The sequence below is a fragment of the Triturus cristatus genome, chromosome 1_1, assembly GCF_964204655.1.
Source record: "Triturus cristatus chromosome 1_1, aTriCri1.1, whole genome shotgun sequence".
Classification (NCBI taxonomy): Eukaryota; Metazoa; Chordata; class Amphibia; order Caudata; family Salamandridae; genus Triturus; species Triturus cristatus.
In genome coordinates this window covers 717755595-717777950 of record NC_140579.1, presented here as the reverse complement: position 1 = coordinate 717777950, position 22356 = coordinate 717755595, and positions in this window count along the sequence as shown.

The following is a 22356-nucleotide window of genomic DNA, read 5'->3' as shown; positions in this document are numbered from 1 at the left end:
GCGGCATTTGTGGACTGACCAGAGGATTTGCTGTCCTGCATCGTTGACCTTCGTTCCTTGCTGTCTCTCCGTCCCCCGCCGCCGCTAACACCATCAGCGGCCGCAGAGCGGGGACGGGACTACAATCCCCATCATTCCGAGCGCCAGGGGAGCCGCGTTGCCGTTTTCCTGCCAGGAGGCGCATAATAGACCGTCGCGACTCCCGCGTCGCGGGAGCGCGCGCGGGCTAAGCCCGGGCAAAGGGCAGGCCGTCTGTGGCCGTCCGAGGCTGTACGCGGCTGGGCTGGGCCCTCCCTCTGACGAGTGGAAAAAGCGACAAAAGGTAGACTCTGATTGTTTCTAAACTGTGCCTACTCTACTCCAAGTGCTCTGTGTCCGATTACTCACTCTGCATTATTACTTGTACTAGTATTGATATAATCACAATTCAGAGTTGACTGATTTAACCATCCAAAATGACAACACGAAGCATGAAGAGTAGAGCTTCACTGGGAGGTTCTGTGCGTGGCACCTTGGACAACTTTATTACTAGAGCTGCTTCAGTCCTCGAACAGGAGATTGCCATGGTAGAAAGACGCCTATCGGCTGAACATGCTCAAAACAAACGTTCCTCTCTTGGACTAATCCAACTTGCAGTTTCTCCGAATCCCACAACTCCTGTTCCCTGCCTAACACATGACCCTCCTAGCGAGTCTAGGATTTCTTCACCTATATCTGATTCTATACCTTTGACACAATGTCATACCCATTTACTATCACCGGTTGCCAAATCCTACCCTAACCTTTCTTCTGACTGCATATCGTTAGCCGCATCGCCCCCCAGGCTCACTGACACAAACCTCAAGCAGAAGAAGGGCACAAGAATTACCACTACTATTGCCCCTCCCCCTCCCAAAAAAAGAAAGAGAGGGTTGAAGATTAGTAATACAAATAGTAATTCTAATAAAACAGGGCATAAAGTTACTGACCGCCCTCCCCATGCTAAACACACAAATGACTCCGACTTTCAAACAAGCACCTGTAGTCACGACGCAACTATTAATGAACTTATAGGTCGATTAGAATCATTAGTCAAATCTCTTGTCCTTCCTGTATTGGAAAGAATAAAGGGTCTGTCTAAACAACTAGACTCAATAGAGAAGTTGACACAAAAAAATGATGACCAACTTAAAGATCTATCGCTCAATATAATTATACCTTCAAAAAGTCCCACTACTCTCAACTCATCTTTAGCAATAAAAGATAGCCAAACAACTGTAGAGACAAGCAAAAAATTACCAACTCGAGCAACTCATCAACACCAGCCGCCAGCTACAGAGAGTAACATTGATACAGCCCAAGGTCAGAACATTGATAACACTAAAATTGGCAATTCAAAACAAAAACAACGCAATGTATTTGCTGATACTGCTATGAGACCTAATGAGGGTTCTAATTGTAATCATATAGATTTACCTCCAGAAGCGGTTCCCTATGTCGTAGTCCTAACAGGAGTCCCACCCCTGGAATCAGGGAAAAAGGAGGGCTACTATGACTTGAAAAATAAGGTGATGTACTGGCTGAGACAGAATAGGCCGCTGCCTCCTAATATTAATGGGGAAATTTTGAATGTTCGTAGACTAATTTGGGTAGGCCCACGGCCGAAAGAAACACAAGGCGATGTGATTATTGTTAACTTCAGAGATCATAGAGCAACCAGCTATATAACCAACTGGCTACAAGACCAAGACCAAAGCTCTATTAGAACCTATGATCTGACCTATTTCTATCCACAGTCACTAGCTAGAAACTTAATACAGCCCAACATATTTCCACGGGATAGATTAAGGTCCTCTAATTTTAATATTTTAACATCCAACCGCTTTTCTCCTCTTGGAGGGTTAGAGGATGTTGATTGACTCTCCTTAAAAGATCATAACCAGGGCACTTCTTACGGTATAAGGAATGGACAAGCATATAGCAATTCTTCCCATTTACTCTTACCCCGTACTGCCCAAGTAATCAAGGAGTTATCTTGCTTAGCCCAAAATACTGATGTGGAGCCAAGGGACGAAAGATCGGAATCCCTCACACTCGCCCCGTATCTTAAAAATGCTTCTGATCAAGATTGTAGCATATTAAAAATTGCAGCAGTATTCTGGAACGTGGCAGGTCTACGCTCCAAATTAGAGAATGATATTTGGACTGATTTTATAGTAGATTTTAATATTTTGTGTCTGCAGGAGACATGGCTAACAACAGCGACCCATCTGGATGGCTACAGAACATATTTTTCACCGGCCGAACATTCTAACTTTGGCAGGGCTAAAGGAGGTTTAACCATTTATATATCAAATTTGGTTAAGTTAGAAAAAATAAAGGTGATAAAACTTGACCCCAACTTTCAGCTTCTTAGCCTCATACCAAATTCCAGGGACCATTTCCTTTTGGTTAATTACTACAATAATCTATCAGACCTGGATGCAATGGGGAAAATTATTTCTATTTTTTCCCTAATATTATCTATAATCAAGAAATCAACCAGAGAAGTGACCATCATATGGGGCGGCGACTTTAATCAGACTATCTGTGCTGCCCCAAATGCTCTTTTGTGTGGCTTAAACGATGAGGATGACAACCCCATCTTACATTTTTCTCACTCGACTTTAGGCAGTTTGCTAAATGAAACAATTTTTAATCTAGATTTGAGAATTGCAAATAAACCAGCAAATGAAAACATGATGCTGGCCCCTACCTTTCATGGTAGGGGATGCAACTCGACCATTGATTTCATTTTGCTTTCAAATGGTTTGATCTCAAAGGATTCTATTCTTAATATTCATCAGGTAGCTTTGAGCGATCATTACCCCCTTAGCATAACCTTTTCTATCTTTATTAGGCCCATCCATAAAACCCCTAGCGTCCTTGACCAAAATAACTTAGAATTGGCTAGAGTAAATGGCTACTCGCTTAAATGGGCTTTAGTTGATCCAGCAGAAATAGCTAGCCTAGTGATCACTGAAGCATACCTACCTGTAATGAAATGTCTGGATCTGACTACTTCAGACGACGACGTCATTACTAATTTTGGCACAGTGATACAAACCATAAAAAAGGCCCTAATGGTAAAAAAGAACAGTTCAAAGAAGAACAGACAGGGCTGGTTCAATCACTCGTGCACTACCGCCTACACAAAATTAAAACTCGCCTTACACAAGACGCCTAGGGATAGGGCAGAAATATCCAATTTAAGGAGGGCATATAATACTGCCATTAAGGAACGGAAACTGGAACTAAAACGACAATCTGGGACCAACTACATGAGAGCTGTCTTAGTAATAATAATGTCACCTTTTGGAAGATAGTAAAAACACCCTTTTTAACTGATAAGGGTAGCCTTCCAAACATAGAGGTTGCCATAGATGAAAGACAATGGGTAGAGTATTTTTCACAAATTTTTAAGATTAACTCAACATTAAACGCCCCTAGAGAAGATGATCTTTTCAAACACCAGCCCTCGACTTTCCCTATTGACATGACCATCACTTGCGATCAAGTCGAAAGGGCACTAAACGCAAGTAAAAAAGGCAAGGCTCCTGGCCCCGATGGTGTCCCCATAGACTTTTACAAAACGCATCCCGAGCTCTGGATTCCTTTTCTGACCAGGGTTTTTTAATGCACTGTCTTCCATCGGCATCCCCGAGTCCTGGAAGAGATCTATATTAGTCCCTATCTTCAAGAAAGGAGATAGGAACTCACCCTCCTGCTACCGCCCCATCTCCCTTTTGGATTCCACGGGAAAAATGATGGGTCGGATATTACTCGACCGTTTACAGGAGTGGGTAACGGAAAACAACATCCTATCCGATTTACAATATGGGTTCCGCGAAGGTTTGGGGACCATAGACCAAGCCCTGAATTTGTCATTATTAATCGATAAATATGTTAACATCAAAGCTGGAGCCTTATATATGGTCTATGTAGATCTATCAGCTGCATTCGACTGCGTTAGCCATTCCAAACTCTGGCCCATCCTATTAGATCTGGGGGTGGAGCAAACCGTAGTAACCTATATTAGGGAACTGTACGCTGACGCATCAGCCAGAGTAATGTATGGCATCAGTGGAGAACTCACAGCGTCGTTCGGGGTGGAAAAGGGTGTGAGGCAGGGTTGTGTCCTGGCCCCATTTCTATTCACCCTCTATGCAAATGGCTTGGAGAGGGAGATGTTGAAAGAGGCTCGGGACCTTCCTATGGTAGCAAACCGCCCTGTGCCAGCCCTTTTGTACGCTGACGACGCTGTGATATTAGCTCGTACACCTATCGAATTACAGAGGGCCCTAAGCAGTTATGCTCTGTTTATGGCCAGCCTAGACCTTAAAATCAACGTTGGGAAAACTTTCGTCATGAAGGCAGGTGTTGGAAGGAAAAATAAAACTAGGCCCATCTATCTGAACAACGAAAGATTATCAACTACCGATAAGTATCCCTATCTTGGTGTCATGATTGACGAAAAACTTAGCTGGAAACCGGCTGTTGAAGTGAGGAAATTGCAATTTGCAAGAACCACCTCTGCACTCATAAACTTTTCGAGGAAAATAGGGAAAAAAGCACCTGCAGAGATGATTAAAATCTATAAAGCCAAATGCCTTTCAGTAGCTCTATATGGAGCAGGCGTATGGGGCCACGCAGTGGTGGCCCCTATCCAATTAGTAGAGAATGGCTTTCTGAAATATCTTCTTGCCTTACCTACCACAGCCGCCAACTATCCCTGTCACGTGGAACTGGGTCTTCCGTACATGATAGACTTGGTGAGAATCCAGCCTTTGTTACTATGGCATCGGATTTGGACATCAGAACAAACAGTCCTTACCCAGCAAATTATCCAAGACTGCAAGGGCCTAGATAATGCATATAGATCTAGGTGGTTAGTCTATGTCAAAAGGTTTTTAACTGATCTTGGGCTAGAAAAATACTATAATGATCCGACCAAGATCCAACAGTTAACAAGAAAGGTTTTCCACAAACTTTGTTTTAATCATCTTGAAGACCTCAGACTTAATTTAGAGGTTATGAAACAAACAACCAGACACTGTTTATTAGTCCAGTCGGTATTTGGTATTCAGCCCTACCTGACATATAGCATAGCTCCCTATGAACTGTTCCTTTTAGTCAGGTTTAGACTGAACCTCTTTCATCGTCTGGTGACTTTTCCGTTTAAGAATAACTGGGACAAAATATTGCCACCCTGTCCCTGTGACGGGACATCATCCCAGTCTACACTTCACACTATTCTTTTTTGTAAATATTACATGCACCAACGGAGGAATTTATTAATCCCCCTATTAAAGCGTAGGGGCTTTCGTACATGCCGCCCGGCTTTACTATTTTTACAGTTACTCGAGGGGGAAGAGGTGGTTTCTATTGTCTCTAACCTCTTACAGTATATTATGCGACATAGACCGAACTTAGGGTAATTTTTAACTAATCTGACCTATGGCCAAAATGATTATAACATACCTTTTTAAATATGTTATCCTTCTGCATTGTCATTTTAACTTACCAGATGGAAAATGCTGCTAACACCCATGTCGATGAAGTAAGACGATTTTAAATTTACAGTTTTTATGTGATGAATTTTTATAATGTATATGTTTTTAATAGTATCTTTTATGGCCTTTTTTCTGAAATGCCGAATAAAGAAAGATTGATTGATTGATTGATGAATGGAGCTGTGGGTAAAGTTGTGGGTTTTGTGAAATACCAGAAAAAAGATGGGATTGAATTTTTAAAAATAAAATTTGATCAGTTCGTTTTTTGCTTGTAAAAGACTTATATGTACGTAGGAAGCAGTTTCCGTTTTCTCTAGCATATGCTGTAACTATTCACAAATCTCAAGGATTAACTGTAGATAGTGCTTTTGTAAACATTGGTTCTACTGTGTTCAAAGAAGGTATGGTATATGTTGCTTTGTCACGAGTGAAAACATTATCTGGTTTATTCATGATAGACTTTGATGACTCAAAAGTTAGTGCTGATGCAAATTGTGTAAAGGAGTATAATAGATTAAGAAGAACCTATGCTCCTCATTTAGGTCAGTATCCTGTGTTTGAAAAACGTGTTGTTTCTCGGAAAAGGAGAATTGAGAATATCTGTAATGAGGATGTACAGAAGAGAAAACAAAAGGAGAGTGATGTGATTGCAAGCAAAAAGAAAAAGGACAATGTTCAAGAGGTTGTTGGTTGTCATTTTGAAAATAGCTCTGGTGTCAACTGCTACGCTAATGTAGTGCTGAATGTTGTATTTTATCTTGAACGTTTGCAAGAGCAGATAATAGTAAATCATGAAAAAAGATTTTGTTCTCTGATGAGTTTTCTTTTTGAGAAGCTGAGTATTGATAAAACTAAAATAGAAAGTGCTTTTGATGTTAGAAAACTTTTAGATGTATGTTCAGGATGTACACAGTTTACTCAAAATGTCCAGCAAGATGCACAGGAATTCTTGATGTATATCCTTATGGTACTGGAAGAAGAAGGGGTAGAAATAGAAAATATGTTTGGTCTCTCTTATAAATGGGAACATAGTTGTGAAAACTGTTTCAACACATGCAGCTCTAATGTTGATTCAGAAAGGTTTATATATTTGACATTACCAGAGACTAAATCAGTGACTTTTAGTAAATTAGTTAAAGATGCCAATCACAACATGGAATGTTGTAAATGTAAATCAGACATGTTTTCAACGTTATTTTTAAAGAAATATGGACAGTATGTAATTTTAATGATGCAACGTTGTAGAGCTGATGGTTCAAAATTGGACACTTTAATAAAGAAGTTTACAGGTCATCAATTATCAATATCTGGAAAAACTTTTGTTGCAGTTGCAATAATTTTCCATGATGGACCTTCTATAACTTCTGGTCATTACACAGTTTATCTTAAATGTGAAAAAGGCTGGACACTGTGTAATGATTCTCAATTGATTTTCAAGCAACGTTTGCCTGCAGAATTACCAAATTCCTATTTAATTTTTCTGAAACCAAAATTTTAGATACAAATTGCAACATCTGAACAAATCATTTTTGCGATTTTATTGGATTACCATTGGATATTTCATCAAAAAGAATTTAAAAATTACCATTTGGCCTCATGGAAAGGTAAAAATTTCTCTTGTGGACTTCTTTGACAGATATTATTTTGGTGTATGTGCTTAAGCAACAAGATTTACAGACGATATTTATTGAAAATAGTTATTGTTTTTAGATGATGTTTTTATTAAATATGTTACATTTCTATAAAGGTATGTTTTACTGAGAAGAGATTCAGGGCTTTTTTTAAACAATCTTTCAGATTGTTAATTTTTTTGCCTGTAGTTAAGTGATGAATGCAATTGGTTTCACGATTTACAGAAAAATTCAATATATTCTGAAAACAGCAAAAAAAGGGCAAAATATAGTTTTTTTTAAATAAGAAAATATGTGTACTGTATTCTAAAATGTATTGTTAACCCCTTGAGTGCCCCGCCCTTTCCCCCTCCTGTGCCGGGCATTGTAATAGCGGGCGGGGTCCATGACGAGACAGTCTCGTCATGGCCACAGCGCAACCGCGCTCCATGACGAGACTATCTCGTCATGGGCACAGAAGGGGTTAAATATTAATACTTTTTTTCTTTTTTTATAGATTGAGGAAGAAAATTTAGGAAAATGAATCCTTTTTTCTAGCAATTAAAAAAAACATTTATTGATAATTAAGTTATTTTGTTGGTCAGGTAAGTTTGAAATATCTGAATTTATCACACATTTACTTTCATACTCCCTTTTTTTCACTTCTCCTCACTCTGCTTTTCTCATTTCCCTTGTGGTCCCTCAAGTACCTTGAAGGGTGAAATAAATATTTTATTTTTTTGAAAAAGTGATTAAAAAAAATAAATTGTGAGGTAAGGTGGCTCTTAAAAGAGCCGTTGTGTTAATACAGGGACAGAGGAAGGAAAGAATGGCAATATTATAAGGTACCGCACTTGTGCTGTTCTATCTTATTGTCTATTAGAGAAATACTAGACTCCCCATAAGCAATACGAGAGTAGCAAGTATTGCACCTTACATGTACACTCTGAAACCGAGGGTAAATGTCCAGAGGAGCAGAAGAGGGTGACGCTCCCACCGCAGAGGAAGTGCTCGGCTGAGCTGCCGAAGATGTACTCGGCTGAGCAGCTGCGGATGTGCTCGGCTGAGCTGCTGAAGGGGTTGCTGCAGTAGCTTGAGCAAAAGTCTTGGGATGTACATCCCTAATGTGTCTGAACATAGTGAAGATTCCAAAAGAGTACTTCTTCTTTGGATCTCCTCTAGACAAGACACGCTCACAAAGTTTGCAGGTGACTAATGGAGCATTGACTTTCTTCTGCCCCTCTGGAAATGTAAAATATTGCCAGACAAAAGAATCCTTCTGTTTCCTCTTTCTCTGTCTGATAATGCTGTCCTGCTCACTCCCAGAAGAGGACTGCTGCTCTGCCATTGTATCCCAAAGACACTTCAGCTCCTTCTCCTAGGGAATCACAAGCAATAATGAGGGGAATGGGTGTGGTGTTGGAAGTTTCTGGAAATGAAAGAAGTTTAAACCAATGAAAAGTGTTGTTTCTGGATCACATGACCTACCGCGCGCGCTCCGTACGCTTACCGTACGCGCACGGTAAAAGTACGCATGCGCGTACGTAAGACGCGTGCACGCCCGCATGCGCATTAGAGGCACGCGCGCATGCCCATACGGCGGTTCCGCGTAAGGTGCACGCACGCATGCGCGTAGGAAGCAAGCGCATAAGCGTCGCATACGAAGTACGGATGAGTACGTAAATCGCGTACGCATGCGCACACGGAGCATAGATATTACGTACGCGCACCGTACTTATAGCGTACTGTGCGCATACCGTAAGTTTACCGTACGTGCACGGTAAAAAATCCTAAAAAAAAAGTATAAAGGTTTGTAGAAGATATTAACTATGTTGTACAACTATATCTAAACATTTATTTAAAAAAGGTGAACCATTCCATATTGCAGGATACAGTGAATCAATGATTCTATACATAGGTAGCATATTGTTTAAAAAAAAATCTCAAAAGAAATAATTTTTTTAAAAAATTGGATTTAAAAAACCTTGCAAATTCATTACAAAAAACATAGGTTTCACACAAGTTATAGTTAGGAATTAGCATTTAAAAAACCTTGCAAATTCACTGAAAAAACCATAGGTTTCACACATGTTATAGTTAGGAATTAGCATTTAAAAAACCTTGCAAATTCACAGAAAAAACCATAGGTTTCACACACGTTATAGTTAGGAATTAGCATTTAAAAAACCTTGCAAATTCACTGAAAAAACCAGAGGTTTCACACATGTTATAGTTAGCTGGACATTTCACTCGTACAAAACCATTGAAATTCCCCCGTTATAGTTAGTTCAGCTAACTATAACTCGCGCGCCCGCAATCCACTGCTGATGACGTCACATATTACATCACTCATGACATGGTCAGTGACATCACTCATGACATCACTGATGACATCTCAAATGACATCACTGATGACGTCATCCATGTGATAAATTACCACATCTTCTCACACCCTAATATAACCTTTGATACACCGACTCAAAATTTAAGAGTTCCATTCTCAAAACCATACATACTGCAATACCAATAACTACATACCCACTTATTAACTCTTAGGTCTACATACACCTCCACTCACTCACCTGTACAGTCACTCATACTTACAGTCACTCCATACAAAACTATCATATGCATTTATACACCTATATAGACACTCACACACTACCAATCATCCATAGAGCTACTCTCACACCTACTCAGTCATGCAAATAATCACACTCCCATTTACTCACCTATGCGGTTATACACACTCAAGTTCACTTACTCATAAAAATAGTATCACATTCTTACACTCTTATAGAATCATTGATACAAGCACACACTCATCCATACAGTCACTCTCACAATCACACACTATCACATCTACCCACTTATATACTCTTACACGCATATATACTGCCTTTCACATATGTAGTTAGTCACAAATGTACCACTGAGATATACATTCAATCCCTAACACACCCATACATACACTCACTCAACCATACAGTCCATCACAGATGCACTCTTAAAACCATGCACCCATAGAATCACCCACTCACACATCTATGCATAGAGTCACATACACCCTACCCACACAAACACTCAGGAACCCATACAGATACTGAGACAAGCAATCAATAACTCATATAGACACTTATATAGGTATTCACAAAACCATGCCGCCACTTATACACCAACATACAGACACATACAAACATTTACACAGTTTAGTCACTAGTCTGCAGTAAGATACATTTAATGACTCACTTATAGAGTCAGTTACGCACCACAGAAAATCATCCATTTACACACTTGTACACCCACTCATTCTTCAACAGGCCTTTCCCTATATATATTAAACATATTAAAATTGTTCAGAAACACATACTCAATGGATGATGTCATCAGTGATGTCATTTGAGATGTCATCAGTGATGTCATGAGTGATGTCACTGACCATGTCATGAGTGATGTAATATGTGACGTCATCAGCAGTGGATTGCGGGCGTGTGAGTTATAGTTAGCTGACCTAACTATAACGGGGGAATTTCAATGGTTTTGTACGAGTGAAATGTCCAGCTAACTATAACATGTGTGAAACCTCTGGTTTTTTCAGTGAATTTGCAAGATTTTTTAAATGCTAATTCCTAACTATAACGTGTGTGAAACCTATGTTTTTTTCAGTGAATATATATATACATACATACATACATACATATATATATATATATATATGTATATATATATATATATATATATTCACTGAAAAAACCATAGGTTTCAGGGGCGTTATAGTTAGCTGGACTTTTTACTCGTACAAAACCATTGAAATTCCCCCGTTATAGTTAGTTCAGCTAACTATAACTCGCGAGCCCGCAATGCACAGCTGATGACGTCACATATTACATCACTCATGACATGGTCAGTGACATCACTCATGACATCACTGATGACATCTCAAATGACATCACTGATGACATCATCCAGTGAATGTGTGTTTTTCTGAAAATTACATATGTTTTATATATGTATATCTCAAGGTCGATGGAAGAATAAATCGGTATATAAGTGTCTAAATGGATGATTTGTTTTTGAAAAATTGATTGTATAACTGACTGATTAAGTGTATCTTAGTGAATACATGGCTTAGTGAGTAATGTTTAAATGTGTAAATATCTGTATCAGTCTCTCACTTTGTGTATAAGTGGCTGCATGGGTTGGTGAGTAGCTACATGAGTGTCTATATAGGTTATTAGTTGGTTTTTTGAGTATCAGTATGAGTGTCTGAGTGTCTGTATGGTTCGGTGGGGGTTATTATGTAGTGCATAGGTGCATGAATGAGCGTCTCACTGTTTGTATGTGTTGAAGACAGCATGTGTGCAGGACAATATGTTTGGATGAGTGTGTGCATGGGTGTGTCAGTGAGTGAATGACTGTCTCAATAGTGTCTTTATGAGTAACTACATATTTTTTAAACTAGTATATGTGACTATTGGTGTATAAAAGTGAGTATATGTGAGAGTGAGAGATTGAAAGAGTTCCTGTATGAATAAGTATGTGTTTCTATAAGTGATTGTTTAAAAGACTAAGTATGTGTAAGTTTCTGTAGAAGTAAGTGTGGTGGTGTGTGTATAAATGTAAATGCAAGTAAATGGATGTTTGATTCTTTATTAGCATGAGTGACTATGTGTGTGAGTAACTCTATGGATGAGTGGCGTTGTGTAACAGGATGTACAGGTGTGTGAGTACATATGATGAGTGAGTACATGTATGAGTGACTGTATAGGACTGTTGGTGAATGAGTGGATGTGTATGTGGATCTTAGAATTACTGAATAGGTTGTTGTAACTGGTATTGGTATGTCCATTGTTTTGAACATTGTAGTTTCTATTTTTGAATGTGTGTATCAAAGGTTATATTAGGGGAAGAGGAGGTCTGCCACTCTATCACAAGGATGATGTCATCAGTGATGTCATTAGTGATGTCATTTGAGATATCATCAGTGATGTCATGAGTGATGTCACTGACCATGTCATGAGTGATGTAATATGTGACGTCATCAGCAGTGCATTGCGGGCGCGCGAGTTATAGTTAGCTGAACTAACTATAACGGGGGAATTTCAATGGTTTTGTACGAGTAAAAAGTCCAGCTAACTATAATGCCCCTGAAACCTATGGTTTTTTCAGTGAATTTCTAAGGTTTTTTAAATGCTAATTCCTAACTATAACGTGCCTGAAACCTATGGTTTTTCCAGTGAATTTCAAAGGTTTTTTAAATGCTAATTTCTAACTATGCCTACAGAAATAGGACATGTGAAGAAAGAAGAAAAAACGCACAGAAAGAAAAAAAGAAATGCAGAAAGAAGCAACAGAAGTCCTCAAAGACGAAGAAAAGTGCAGGAAGAAGGATAACGTGCAGAAAGAACAAACAGAAGAGCAGAAAGAAGCCTTGTTGCAAAATCATCCTGTACCCTCAACTTTTTCAGATGGATACTGGTGGTAACTGAGTCTGACTAACCAGTCCTAGAGCCAGTGCTATGTTAAAAGACACTCAGAATACAGTGAAAACACCTACATACACTAGGGAACACTATGCGTTGGGGTCCCCCTGTGATCAGCATGACCTCCTCTGTAAGCCCCTAGTATATAATAGGGCAGGGGATTAAAACTACCGCTTAAAACGCGCCACAGGGCGTGTTTGCACACGTCACCTCAGGCCCCGTCCCCTCACTTCCCCACTGCATAAACACGCCCTGTGGCCGTTTTAAGTTGGGAGATTAAGTCCCCTTGAAACCTGAGGGTCCCTAGGGTCCAACTAGACCACTAGGTACTTCCAGTAAGCGCCACAGAGCTGCGTTGCAGAGAGATGTGAAAAGGGGCACGGCCTAGACCACCTCTCTGCAACGAAGCGGAGTGGTGCTTACTGGAAGCACCTGGCGGGCTAGTTGGCCCCCAGGGTCCCTCAGGATTGAAGGGGAATTATTTCCCCAACTTAAAACGCGCCACGGGGCTTGTTTGCACACGTTAACTCAGGCCCCGTCTCCTCCCTTCACCACTGTGTAAACATGCCCTGTGGCCGTTTTTATTTGGGAGATTAAGTTCATTTGAATCCTGAGGGTCCCTAGGGTCCAACTAGCCCACTAGGTACCTCCAGTATGCGCCACAGAGCTGCGTTGCAGAGAGGTGTAAAAAGTGGCATGGCCTGGACCACCTCTCTACAACGCAGCTCAGTGGTGCTTACTGGAAGCACCTGGTGGGCTAGTTAGCCCCCAGGGGCCCTCAGGATTGAAGGGGAATTATTTCCCCAACTTAAAACGCGCCACAGGGCTTGTTTGCACACGTTAACTCAGGCCCCGTCCCCTCCCTTCACCACTGTGTAAACACGCCCTGTGGCCGTTTTTAGTTGGGAGAGTAAGTTAATTTAAATCCTGAGGGTCCCTAGGGTCCAACTAGCCCACTAGGTACCTCCAGTATGCACCACAGAGCTGCGTTGCAGAGAGGTGTAAAAAGTGTCACGGCCTGGACCACCTCTCTGCAACGCAGCTCAGTGGCGCTTACTGGAAGCACCTGGTGGGCTAGTTAGCCCCCAGGGGCCCTCAGGATTGAAGGGGAATTATTTCCCCAACTTAAAACGCGCCATAGGGCGTGTTTGCACACGTCACCTCAGGCCCCGTCCCCTTCCTTCCCCACTGTGTAAACATGCCCTGTGGCCGTTTTTTAAGTTGGGAGATTAAGTCCCCTTGAATCCTGAGGATCCCTAGGGGCAAAATAGCCCACTAGGTACATCCAGTAAGCGCCATTGCAGAGAGGTGTAAAAAGGGGCACGGCCTGCACCACCTCTCTGCAAAGCAGAGCAGTGGCACTTACTGGAAGCACCTGGTGGGCTAGTTGGCCCCCAGGGTCCCTCAGGATTGAAAGGGAATTATTTCCCCAACTTAAAACGTGCCACAGGGCGTGTTTGCACACGTCACCTCAGGCCCCGTCCCCTCCCTTCACCACTGTGTAAACGCGCCCTGTGGCCGTTCTAAGTTGAGAGATTACGTCCCCTTGAATCCTAAGGGTCCCTAGGGTCAAACTAGCCCACTAGGTACCTCCAGTAAGCGCCACAGAGCTGCGTTGCATAGAGGTTAAAAAGGGGCGTGGCCTCAGAACACCTGTCTGCAACGCAGCTCCCTGGCGCACACTGGAGATACCTGTTGGGCTAGTTGGCCCTCTGGGACCCTCAGTATTGAAGGGGAATTAATTCCCCAACTTACAACTGGCCAGGGGGCGCGTTTGCAGAGTGCTGCAAGGAGGGGGCGTGGCCTCCAGCGTGATGCCGGTCTTTTATTTATTTTATTTTTTTAAGAAGGAGGGCTGTGTGGCCCCCCTTCTTTTTCTAATTTACTGGCCCTGGGGACCCCATCCCCCAGGGCCTGCACCCTAATTTTTTTTGTTGAAAAAAATAAATTTGGCCCTCCCAAGGCCTTAATCGGCCCCGGGGACCCCAACCCCCGGGTGATGGCCTTTTTTTAATTTAAATTCTTTAGGAGGGGGCTGCGTTGCCCCCCTCCTCAGGCCACTTATGGCTACGGGGACCCCATCCCCCGGGGCCGGCCTTTTCTTTTTTTATTATTTTCAAAATATATATATTTATAGAAACACCTAGGACATGCTGGACAAACCGTATGTACCTATCACCATGACAATTTGCGTGATATTAATTAAAAGGCGACTATGCATAGAATGAATCCACATGGAATGTATTTACACCGCTAGTGAAGCTCTGACGTGTCTGACGCCCTACCGTGCCTAATCCCGGCGCCCCCGCCGGTGGGTACTCTCCAAGTAGACACCCTTGTCGTTTATTTATACAAACATGGGTAGATATTGACGGGCACATTTAATATACACGCACACCAAGCCATTCAAAGGGGATTCGACAAAAACTATGCAAGAAACCCCCCTCACGGTTAATAAAAAACAAATCCACCGCCGGATGTGTAATATTTTTTATTTTACTCTCTGGAAAGGAGACGAACCTCACTTGAGAGTCACAGCGTGCTCCTGGCTGAGCCCAATGCTGTGTTACACCCACCAGTGCCCGACGATTGCCTCACACCTCTGTGTTGTATTCCACCAGCTAGTGCGTATGCTATGACCCTCTCTAGCCCATGTGCACTGTAACACCACCCCGTGAATATGTCATGCCACACTTGCCTTCGCACGGGTTATATTGCCCCATCTAACGTGCCTTCCTCGATGTGTATGTTGTAACGCACAGCGCTATGCCATACATATTACAATCTGGGATCCATATCTTTGTCACAGTGCATATGCAATGTTACACTCCCCAGCACATATTTTATATTACAACTTTAGAGACTAGTTATGTTACACAACACTGCCCTGTGCATATTACACTCCAAGGCGCATATCGCATAGCACGCGCTAGTGCCTGTGCTATCTCGCGCTCTCCAATGAATCTGTCATTGCGCACAATGTATTGCATATTATATTTCACGCCCCGGTTCATCTTATATCACACTTTTTGGTGCATAGTTTATACCATATACTACATCTAGTTTTCATTTTCAATCGTGCTCTCAGGACTATGTTCTATATAATACTGCGTCCACCTACCCTTTTCACGGGCATTACATTTTGCGATTAGGGTGGAGGGTCAGGGGGTGTTTCTGCCAAGTGAGCCCGGAGTCACAGTCACAAACGTCCCCTTCTTCCTGAATAAAAGTGAGATTATGCTGCATACTTGTTCATATTTTAAGTAGTTCGCACAGACACACATTTTAAAAACAATAAAGTTCCTAATACCCACCTTCTCTGAACAGTTAGCTTGCTGCCCCATCCACCTCCTCCCTATCCTCTGTTGTCTGAATCCATGGACTAGCCTCCTCCCTCCTGCCATGCATGGTCTGATGTGCTGCCACTGCCCTCCATTTAGCATGATGTACCAGTCCACTCCTCCTGCCCTCCATTGCCCAATTCTATGGCCCATCATTGACCTCCTGCTTAGCCTCTGTGCTTAGCTTGCTGCCCCTATTCTCCTTCCCCCTGCCCTCCGATGTCTTTGTGCATGCCTCTGCTCCATCCTTTTTGCCCACTATGTTCCATGGACCTGCCACTACTATCTATTCTGAGTGTTCTGTTGAGCTGCCACTCCCCTCCCACCTGCCTAGCATTGTCAGATGACTGTAACCTGTCCCTGCCACCTCCACCCTGCCTGTCCACAAGCCATGCCCCTATCCCCTTCCTCCTGTCCTACATGGTCAATTTTACTGCCACACCCTTCTGCCCTCCCTGATCTGTTGTGCTGCAACTGCTCCTCCTGCCTGCCCCGCGCGGTCTGTTGTGAGACCCTTTCCCCTGAACTCTCTTGTCTGTGCCCAGGTCCTGACCCTCCCTTCTATCCTCCATGGTCCTTTGTGCATGCCCCTGCACCCTCCTTCTTGCCCATCATAGCCATTGTGCTGCCACTAACCCACCCGCTTGCCATGCATGGTCTTCTGTGCTGCCAAGGCCCATCCCACCTTCCCTGTGTGGTCAGCTAGCTGCCCCTGACCCCCTCCCACCTTCCCTCCATGGTCTGTGTGTATGCCACCATAGTCTCATTGTTGCTCTCCATGGTGTGTCTTGTTTCTAGTGCCCATCCTGCCTTACCTCCATGGTCATCTTGCTGCTCCTGCCCTGCCACCTTGCCCCCAGCCCTCTGTTTCCATGTGCAGACCCCCTATTCCCTCCCTCCTGGCTTGTCTGTTCCATTGTAATGCCCCTGATCCGTCCCTCCTGCCCTTTATGGTCTGTTATGCTGCAGCTTTCTCTCCTGTCTGTCCATTATGGTCAGCTAGCTACCATTGCCTCTTTCCCATCTGTTCTCTGTTGTCCATGTGCATGGTCCTATCCCCTCCCTATTGCTTTCTATGGATTGTTGTGCTGCACTCCCGTCCCGCATGCGCTGTGTGGTGTATTGTGCTGCTGCAAACCCTGATGCCTGCCCTGTAGGGTCAGTTTGGTGCACCTCTCCATGTCCCTCCTGTCCTCTGTTATCCGAGTCCATGTCCCTACCCCAATTCCTCCTGCCTACCATGATTCAATGTACCATACTTGCGAACATTGTGAACTTGGTAAGAGGGAGATTTTGAAAAAAAACTGGGGTATTGATTTTCCCCTTTGAGTTACATTGAAAAAGAGGAGATTGTAGACAGGAGACAGATCAAATAAAGCCCATTTGAGCTTAAAAACATTGGACGTTTCCTGGCTGAAACGGGTCTGTTGGCATGTATGGTTGTACTACCACTGCCTCTTCCTTCTGCCCACAATGGTCTATTATATTGCCACAGCCTCTCTTGCCAGTCCTGTATTGTTGGTTTGTTGCCCCTGCCCCCCTTTCCACTGCCCTCCATAGTCTATTGTGCTGCCACTGCCCTTCCTGCCTGCCCAGTGTGGTCAAATTGTTGCTTCTGCACTCTCCTACCTGCCTTCAATGTTCAGAGTCCGTGCCCCTGGCCTCTGCCTCTCAACAGTATCCCAATGAACAACTAGATTGCTAACATTCTATATTTATTACAAAAGTGTGGAACGCCTGACGTCATCTTGATGTAATCAAAACTGTAATACCTAGAGTATTTCCTTTAGAAATTACATATATGAGAGGGTCTTATTTGCATCAATATTATAGTTAGTGATCTAAAAAACTAAAATGAGGACATATTTTCTGAGTTTTCAAATAGCGACAAAGAACTTTTAAATTATTTGTAATCTTTATGTTTTTTTATCCAGTTGACCACTTGATTAAATGTTGCACCTTGGCGAGAGGATGTGGTGTTACTTCCAGAGCTGCAGACTTTGCAACTGGGGAACCAGGTTGGAGTTTCTGCTTCGGCTCGACATTCTGTGATTGTGGTCAAATCACTTAATCTCCCCATGTCTACAACCAAAATGAATTTGATCTTGTGTGATGTAACCAATGTTCATGTAAAGCATTCCAATACCTGACAAGTCTGCACTATATAAAACTGCAAATACACAAAAAATAAGTGTTTTGCACACTTCTGTCATTGGGCTACATGTGGGCAACATCTGGGTGATATTTGTGCTGCATTTAGGCTCTTTTGTGTCTGGTGGCCATCTTGGGAGATTTATTTGTTATGAAGTTTCCTAATTTCCTCATTTACTGCAGTCTCCTCAGTAGGAAATGCTTTCAGTTTTTTACTTTGATTCCATCAAGAAGGTATTCAGATATGTCACACATTTGCCATAAATTCTGAATGTTAGCACTCTAGTTGCTCATTAGATCACTGTAGTAAAGCTACTGCTCACCACAGAAGTCTGCTGCTGGTATAAAAAGTGCATGTTTCAGTCTGCATATCAGAATTTTTTAATGAAATAGAAGAGGATTTGAGAAGTCACTCAAAATGTGCCCTAATTTTTCTTTCTGCAGAACTAATCATAATTTCTATGGCAAAATGAACCCCCTCATTTTGTTCCTTTTTAAATTAAATGTTTTAAGTGTTACCACTTTATTCCAATCAAGATGGCTTCAGGTGTGCCATACCTTTGTCATAAGTAAGACTGTTAGCGCTCTAGTTGTTCGTTAGAACACTCTGGGACATTCTGTCATTGGGCTATACTTGGGCTACATCTGGGTGATATTTGGGCTACATTTGGGCTCTTTTGTCTCTGGTGGCCATCTTGGGAGATTTATTTGTTATGAAGTTTCCTAATTTCCTCATTTACTGCAGTCTCCTCAGTAGGAAATACTTTCAGTTTTTTACTTGGTTCCATTAAGAAGGCATTCAGATGTGTCACACATTTGCCATAAATTCTGAATGTTAGCACTCTAGTTGCTCATTAGATCACAGTAGTAAAGCTACTGCTCACCAGGGAAGTCTGCTGCTGGTATTGAAAGTGCATGTTTCAGTCTGCATGTCAGACATTTTTTTATGAAATAGAAGAGGATTTGAGAAGTCAAAATGTGCCCTAATTTGTCTTTCTGCAGCACTAATCATAATTTCTATGGCAAAATGAACCCCCTCATTTTGTTCCTTTGTAAATTAAATGTTTTAAGTGTTACCACTTTATTCCAATCAAGATGGCTTCAGGTGTGCCATACTTTTGTCATAAGTAAGACTGTTAGCGCTCTAGTTGTTCGTTAGAACACTCTGGGACATTCTGTCATTGGGCTATATTTGGGCTACATCTGTGTGATATTTGGGCTACATTTGGGCTCTTTTTTCTCTGGTGGTCATTTTGGGAGACCTATTTGTTATGAGGTTTCCTAATTTCCTCATTTACTACAGTCTCCTCAGTAGGAAATACTTTCAGTTTTTTACTTTGATTCCATCAAGAAGGCATTCAGATGTGTCACAAATTTGCCATAAATTCAGAATGTTAGCACTCTAGTTGCTTATTAGATCACTGTAGTAAAGCTACTGCTCACCAGGGAAGTCTGCTGCTGGTATTGAAAGTGCATGTTTCAGTCTGCATGTCAGAATTTTTTAATGAAATAGAAGAGGATTTGAGAAATTAAATAAATTAAATGTTTTAAGAATTACCACTTTATTCCAAACAAGATGGCTTCAGGTGTGCCATACGTTTGTCATAAGTAGGACTGTTAGCGCTCTAGTTGTTCTTTAGAACACTCTGGGAAGCTGCAGTAGAACACAAAGGAATCAACTGACAGTCTCTGCCCTTGTTGGATGTACATGTTTTACTGAGAATGTCAGACTTCATTCTCACATGACTGAGAAAGATAATGTGAATTTACAGAAAATATGCTCTCAGTTAGCTTATAGATCACCTTCCAAACCTCTGTGGGAAAAGCATGAGAAAATAGTTTTCTCTCAAACATGATTCATGATATCACAGCAGAAGGCTTTTTCACATGGTAAAATCACCTTAGAACACACCACAATTCCTAAAATGAGTATGGTACCATCAACAAATGATTTATAATGTAACTAAAGTCTTAAAACCTTCTATTAACTGCAATGCTTTTTAATGAGGTGCTATCATGTATATTGGTCCCAAGATGGCTGCCAACACTTCTTGGATGAAGTGCTGACAACCAATCAGATCTCACGATGAGATGTTTGGTTAGGCTCCGCCCAGATATATATATGATTTTACTTTTGATTTTCTCAGGAACTACTGAACGGATTTACACCATTTAAGCAAAAGGCACATGCCTGACCTGAGGACTACCTCTTTGCCAAATTTCAAGTAATTCTGTTCAACCGTTCGGGCTGTACCTTCGACTAAAGGTCCTATGGGAAAATGCATGTGGAAAACGCGTTTTGGGACCCCCCTTTTTTCTCAGCCCCCGCTTGATGAATCACCCCGAGACTTTCAGGGTAGGAGCTGAGCGGAGCTCCCCATTAGTTTTGAAAATTTCACGAAGATAAGTCAACCAGCGCCAAAGTTATTCAAAATAGAATTTTCAGATTTCCTATGGGAACTCGGTCCTAACTGTAACTATCTACTGGCGACCGCCAGTAGATAATATTATATATATATATATATATATATATATATATATATATATATATATATATTCACTTAAAAAACCATAGGTTTCACACGTTATAGTTAGCTGTACATTTCACTCGTAAAAAACCAATGAAATTCCACGTTATAGTTAGATCAGGTAACTATAACTTGCACGCCCACAATAAACTGCTGATGACGTCACATATTACATCACTCATGACATGGTCAGTGACATCACTCATCACATCAATGATGACATCTGAAATGACACATTGTGGATTGCGGTCGCGCAAGTTATAGTTACCTGATCTAACTATAACGTGGAATTTCATTGGTTTTTTACGAGTGAAATGTACAGCTAACTATAACATGTGTGAAACCTATGTTTTTTTAAGTGAATTTGCAAGGTTTTTTAAATGCTAATTCCTAACTATAACGTGTGTGAAACCTATGGTTTTTTCAGTGAATTTGTACGGTTTTTTAAATGCTAAGTTATGTATTTTTTAAAAAAATTTTTTAATGATTTATCACCGTGCGCACACCCTGTGCGCACGGTGCGCTACGCGCACCCTGCGCGCGCTGTGGACACTCGGTGCGCTTCGCGCACCGAGCGCCCACGTTGCGCAGTTCATACCGTGCGCGCATCGCCTTTTTTTACACAGTAACAATTTTTTTTTCTCCCTTGCGGGTCCTTCAATTTATTTAATAAATGTGATTGTTATTTCGTTTTTTTTTATTTATTTATTTTTGCCGTGCGCGTACGGTAAGCTTACCGTACGCGCACTCCGCGATTTTTAAAAAAAATTATTAAATGTATTTTTCGTACTTTTTGGTCCTTCGTGGGCCCCCTGACAAACGCTAGGGGGTCTGCAACTCTCTTCGTTGCCCCCTTTTCACGTTATCCACCTTTGTTTTTCAGTGCGAGAGACAGAAAATAGCGGCCGACACTTTCTGATTTCGACCGATTCGAATGTTTACAGTCATGTAACCACCAATCAGAATTGAGCTCGCGCACGGCACCGTACGCGTACGGTAAGCTTACCGTAAGCGCACGGAGCGCGCTTACAGATATATATATTGATTTAAATGCTATTTTCTCAGGACCTACTGAACAGATTTACACCAGACCTGCAAAAGGCACATCTCTGACCTGAGGACTACCTCTCTGCCAAATTTCAAGTAATTCTGTTCAGCCGTTCGGGCTGTAGCTCGGACTAAAGGTCCTATGGGAAAATGCATGGGGAAAACGCGTTTTGGGACCCCCCTTTTTTCTCAGCCCCCGCTTGACGAATCCCCCCGAGACTTTCAGGGTAGGAGCGGAGCGCCCCACCTATTTTGAAAATTTCGCGAGGATTCGTCAACCGGCGCCAAAGTTATTCCAAATAGAATGTTGCGGATTTCCTATGGAAACACGGTCCTAACTATAACTATCTACTGGCGACCGCCAGTAGATAATATATATATATATATATATATTCACTGAAAAAACCATAGGTTATACACGTTATAGTTAGCGGAAATTTTACTGATAAAAAACCAATGAAATTCCCCCGTTATAGTTAGTGCAGGCAACTATAACTCACGCGACCGCAACCCTCTGCTGATGCTAATACTGTATTTAGACACTTATTTGCCCATGTGTTCTTCCATACATTTTTAGCTATACATATATTACAAATATTTTTTTTTCATAAAGACACATATGTCATCAGCAGAAGATTGCGGTCGCGTGAGTTATAGTTGCCTGC